The sequence below is a fragment of the Schistocerca piceifrons genome, chromosome 2 (assembly GCF_021461385.2).
Source record: "Schistocerca piceifrons isolate TAMUIC-IGC-003096 chromosome 2, iqSchPice1.1, whole genome shotgun sequence".
Taxonomy (NCBI): domain Eukaryota; kingdom Metazoa; phylum Arthropoda; class Insecta; order Orthoptera; family Acrididae; genus Schistocerca; species Schistocerca piceifrons.
The window spans coordinates 924,115,851-924,121,987 of record NC_060139.1 but is presented as its reverse complement, the minus strand read 5'-3'; the positions used below and the strand labels follow the sequence as shown (position 1 = coordinate 924,121,987).

The window sequence follows — 6,137 nt, the reverse complement described above, 5'->3', positions numbered from 1 at the left end:
AATAGATAATTTGGCCATGCATAGCTTTCCGTCATTCAAGTATGACATAGTGTAATACCCCATTGTCTCCTTACGCAATCGTATGTACGAAAGCAAACGGGGAGTGATGTGGCAGGACAATGTGAAGCGAATCGTGACACGTGTTCTTACGTCAGTATTAGATAACGCCGACCCAAGTTGAGCGACTACTTAGGTAGCGTGAGCACCTCTGCAGATCCAGTAGCTTTGGAGAAGGCACCAGCAGCAGTAGCAGCAGGTGAACCGCTTTTGTGTTAAGAAAACAGCGACAAAGCGCTAAACAAACAGGAGTTTGCAGTGCAGAAGATAACTGTTTACAGTATCACAGAACAATTGTTTAACCACGGTAAGCTGAAATGCAGCAACTGTCTATTTACATTTGCTTTTCTGCGGGCGAAAAGAGGCTGAAATACGAAACTGGAAGTTTGTAAACTCTTATATTTCATTTCCTTTTTTGTTTTCTTTTGAGGGATCTAAATGTAAAGTGTACTTTAAAGTCGCTAGTCACTACAGAGCTAGCTTTATTTGAGAGGTAGAAGATGTGAAAACCACTGAGTACTCAGACTGCACTCAGTGAAGTAAGGACAGAAGAACACGTCGTCCACGGCGTTGTCAAGAAAACATTGTGGATAAATACGACGGACGATTAGGTATTAGCGTTCATGTGCCGACGAGATCATTAGAGACGGAGCACAAGCTTGGATTTGGTGAAGAATGGGGAAGGACTTCGGCCGTGCATTTGCATAAGTAATTCAGGAAAATCAAATCAACACGAGCCTCGCACTGGCGTCCATATGGTGCCCTATGGAAAAAATAAATCAGGATGGTCAGAGAGATTTGATGCCCCTATATAGTGTCCAGAGCCGTTACCACAGCTCCATCATATTCGGTCACCGAGGGGACTGAGTTATACCAGCAGCTAGAGCTGATAATGTTATGCGAATTTGAGTTAGCAAATTTTGGCAAGCAGGATTCTGACACCAGGATTAAATATGGCCTTTTGACTGCAGTATTCTGTAAGCGTGTAATCATAAAATATGGTTACCTCTGCCAATTCAGGCACAATGTATTAAATTCGTTTATGTTGATGGTCAACTACAAATAGCTACATCAAGGGTCGATGTACTGTAGTTCTTCTTGTATTTCAATACAGTTTTCAAGCGTTACGACTTCTCTGTAGACAACAGCATAATCCACAAAAAGTATCATGGCACTTCGGACGTTATCCATTATAAGTATTTACGTATACTATCCAGTACACCAATGAATTCAAGTCCATGCCAAAGAGACTCACGTCCTCCTTCTGTTTGTAAGGTAAAAAGAGACAAGTCGGTGAAATAAAAATTCTTCAACTAATTTCCGGTCTGCTTCACAGATGAACGTGACAACTTAAATATTTACGCTTGTAATAAGCGAGACACACTTGACACACATGCCACTCTCATGAAGTGAACTCATAATTCTACGATATTACTCTCTCTATAATATACAAAAAGGCAATACGATAGGTGGAATGGTGATGCAGTCACATTTAGAAAGTCCCCAGAAATGCTCGCCTCATTTTTTTTTTCCCATCATCAGTCTACTGACTGGTTTGATGCGGCCCGCCACGAATTCCTTTCCTGTGCTAACCTCTTCATCTCAGAGTAGCACTTGCAACCTACGTCCTCAATAATTTGCTTGACGTATTCCAATCTCTGTCTTCCTCTACAGTTTTTGCCCTCTACAGCTCCCTCTAATACCATGGAAGTCATTCCCTCATGTCTTAGCAGATGTCCTATCATCCTGTCCCTTCTCCTTATCATCGTTTTCCACATATTCCTTTCCACTCCGATTCTGCGAAGAACCTCCTCATTCCTTACCTTATCAGTCCACCTAATTTTCAACATTCGTCTATAGCACCACATCTCGAATGCTTCGATTCTCTTCTGTTCCTGTTTTCTCACAGTCCATGTTTCACTACCATACAATGCTGTACTCCAGACGTACATCCTCAGAAATTTCTTCCTCAAATTAAGGCCGCTATTTAATATTAGTAGACTTCTCTTGGCCAGAAATGCCTTTTTTGCCATAGCAAGTCTGCTTTTGATGTCCTCCTAGCTGCGTCCGTCATTGGTTATTTTACTGCCTAGGTAGCAGAATTCCTTAACTTCATTGACTTCGTGACCATCAATCCTGATGTTAAGTTTCTCGCTGTTCTCATTTCTACTACTTCTCATTACCTTCGTCTTTCTCCGATTTACTCTCAAACCATACTGTGTACTCATTAGACTGTTCATTCCGTTCAGCAGATCATTTAATTCTTCTTCACTTTCACTCAGGATAGCAATGTCATCAGCGAATCGTATTATTGATATCCTTTCACCTTGTATTTTAATTCCACTCCTGAACCTTTCTTTTATTTCCATCATTGCTTCCTCGATGTACAGATTGAAGAGTAGGGGCGAAAGGCTACAGCCTTGTCTTACACCATTCTTAATACGAGCACTTCGTTCTTGATCGTCCACTCTTATTATTCCCTCTTGGTTGTTGTACATATTGTATATGACCCGTCTCTCCCTATAGCTTATCCGTACCTTTTTCAGAATCTCGAACAGCTTGCACCATTTTATATTGTCGAACGCTTTTTCCAGGTCGACAAATCCTATGAAAGTGTCTTGATTTTTCTTTATCCTTGCTTCCATTATTAGCCGTAAGGTCAGAACTGCCTCTCTCGTCCCTTTACTTTTCCTAAAGCCAAACTGATCGTCACCTAGCGCATTCTCAATTTTCTTTTCCATTCTTCTGTACATTATTCTTGGAAGCAGCTTCGATGCATGAGCTGTTAAGTTGGTTGTGCGATAATTCTCGCACTTGTCAGCTCTTGCCGTCTTCGGAATTGTATGGATGATGCTTTCCCGAAAGTCAGATGCCTTATTTGACCGTAGGTCTTCCAAAGCTCTTTTAAATTCCGATTCTAATACTGGATCCCCTATCTCTTCTAAATCGACTCCTGTTTCTTCTTCTATGACATCAGACAAATTTTCACCCTCATAGAGGCTTTCAATGTATTCTTTCCACCTGTCTGCTCTCTCCTCTGCATTTAACAGTGGAATTCCCGTTGCACTCTTAATGTTACCACCGTTGCTTTTAATGTCACCAAAGGTTGTTTTGACTTTCCTGTATGCTGAGTCTGTCCTTCCGACAATCATATCTTTTTCGATGTCTTCACATTTTTCCTGCAGCCATTTCGTCTTACCTTCCCTGCACTTCCTATTTATTTCATTCCACAGCGACTTGTATTTCTGTATTCCTGATTTTCCCGGAACATGTTTGTACCTCCTTCCTTCATCAATCAACTGAAGTATTTCTTCTGTTACCCATGGTTTCTTCACAGCTACCTTCTTTGTATCTATGTTTTCCTTCCCAACTTCTGTGATGGCCCTTTTTAGAGATGTCCATTCCTCTTCAACTGTACTGCCTACTGCGCTATTCCTTATTGCTGTATCTATAGCGTTAGAGAACTTCGAACGTATCTTGTCATTCCTTAGTACTTCCGTATCCCACTTCTTTGCGTATTGATTCTTCCTGACTAATGTCTTGAATTTCAGCCCAGTCTTCAGTACTACTATATTGTGATCTGAGTCTATATCTGCTCCTGGGTACGCCTTACAATCCAGTATCTGATTTCGGAATCTCTGTCTGACCATGATGTAATTTAATTGAAATCTTCCCGAGTCTCCCGGCCTTTTCCAAGTATACCTCCTCCTCTTGTGATTCTTGAACAGGGTATTCGCTATTAGTAGCTGAAACTTGTTTCAGAACTCAATTAGTCTTTCTCCTCTTTCATTCCTTGTCCCAAGCCCATATTCTCCTGTAACCTTTTCTTCTACTCCTTCCCCTACAACTGCATTCCAGTCGCCCATGACTATTAGATTTTCGTCCCCCTTTACATACTGCATTACCCTTTCGATATCCTCATACACTTTCTCTATCTGTTCATCTTCAGCTTGCGACGTCGGCATGTATACCTGAACTATCGTTGTCGGTGTTGGTCTGCTGTCGATTCTGATTAGAACAACCCGGTCACTGAACTGTTCACAGTAACACACCCTCTGCCCTACCTTCCTATTCATAACGAATCGTACACCTGTTATACCATTTTCTGCTGCTGTTGATATTACACCTCTACATGTTGTCAAAATTTGTCACCGTATTCGGCGAGCAGCAGGAATTCTAGCAGAAACCACTAACCATATCACCCAGAGTTGAATCTGTTCATCAACTTGACAAGCCTCCCCCACCTCCCCGCCCCATCCCCCATTGCAGTTCGTCTGTTCAACAATGACTGACATTCCACAACCAAGCTTGATATCCTACAGTATGGCCCCTCACCACGAGAACTGGCGTCCAACTATCAAACATGAAGTTGTCAGGACCTGATGACACATGGACTGGAGGACTTTCCTCCAGTACTGCTTGTAGCAACTACGTATTTCTCTTGTCACTTAACTTGTGTTCGATGTTTTGGGATTTGATCACACACTCTATTAAAACCGCTTGAGCCTCGTTATTCCATTCGATAACACCGTCTTTTAGAAACCATAATAGGTCAATTTTGGCCACACATCTATTTTCAAATCGATCAAAGAAATACATGATAAGGTTACAAAAGCCACGTGATACATCGTAATATCGTATTGGACATCCATTCCCCAGTATAGTATAGCAAATCGACATGGCATGGGCTTAACTAGTCGCAGGAAGCTCCCTGTAGAAATACTTAGTCATGTTCCTTCTATAGACGCCCGTAACTGCAAAAGAGTTGCCGGCATAGGATGTTGTGCCCAAACTGACCTCTCGATAATGTCCCATAAATGATCGATGGGATTCGAGTCGGGGCATCTAGATAACCAAATCATTCGCTCGAGTTGTTCAAAATGTTCTTGAAACAAGTCGCCAATAACTGTGGACCAGTGATATGTCATCATTCTCTCGGAACATAAATTGCATGAGTGGCTACATATGGTCTCCAAGTAGCCGCACGTAACATTTCCAGTCAGTGATTGGTTCGGTGGGACCAAAGGAGTCAGTGCATTCCATGTAAACACAGCTGACACATTACAGAGCCACCACCAGCTTGCACAGTACCTTGTTGACAAAATCTGATTAGAAAAAAATGAAATATTTTTACCATCTTCAAATTTGCTGCGGCAGTCTTAACTTCTCTCACTCGACTGGTTTGTTTGGTATTAGTTATTCTAGTTTACGTCAGTATACTGTAGAATATACATTAGTGCACAGAAGAAGATATAAATCGAAACTGCACTTTCATTTCACATACTGAGAATAGTGAAAAATTAATTGAATGAGATCTTCGGTAAATAAATCCCATACCCCCTAAACTTCTTTCGTCATCTTTAGATAAAATCTTTGTAGTCCTAAGTATGAAATGTAACAAAGTACGTATGCTAAATGATGATAAACGTATCACCTTAATTTTTGCACACAGACATTTCATTTCTCTCTTGGCCCACAAAACTTAATTCGAGAAGACAGTGATGTTTTATTGAAGAGGAAAGACTCGGATGCTATTTGCTCTTAAATCCGAATAACATTGACTTATCATCTCCAAGAATAACAGAGGACAATCTCTGCCATTTTTGAATTACTTGTTTTTAGGTCTCTCTTGTGATTGGTTGTTATCTTTACCTCTGGCTGGCAATTGAACGGACGTATAGTCCATGAAAGTTTCGTTAAATATTGAGTTGTGATGAAGACAAAGTACTGTGTTGTGATACATCATTTTAGTTCTATTACTATGTTAATAGTTTATCTCAGTTAACAAATAGTGAATTTTTGTGAACATAAGTAGGCGCCTTGTTCATAATCTGTTTAGTTGCCATTGCGGTCATATTCAGATAATAATCACTAATGTTTGTCACATAGAGCCTGCATATTTTTATTTGGCCAAGTGCCACGAGCAAGTGTGAACAGAAATTTATGACCTTATAATTCTAAATTTAGTGGTTATCGTATTGTCTTAATCAAGTCTGTTTATTCAGAAGAAAATATTTCATGTTAAATGTAATGGTTAACAGCCCGACAAAATGTTATTCTATTCTAAGGCAACTCTTATG

The 6,137-nt window shown here is 40.5% G+C and overlaps 1 protein-coding gene across 1 annotated transcript in view; it reads left to right on the top strand.

Moving 5' to 3' along the window:
- Positions 1 to 241: 241 nt before the first annotated feature.
- The window catches only part of LOC124775989 (sodium-coupled monocarboxylate transporter 1-like), a 150,717-nt gene continuing 144,821 nt past the window's right edge, over positions 242 to 6,137 (top strand). Inside the window, exon 1 of the mRNA XM_047250830.1 lies at positions 242 to 364. The gene's annotated coding sequence lies outside the window, so the exon portion shown is untranslated. The remainder of the gene's footprint in view (positions 365 to 6,137) is intronic.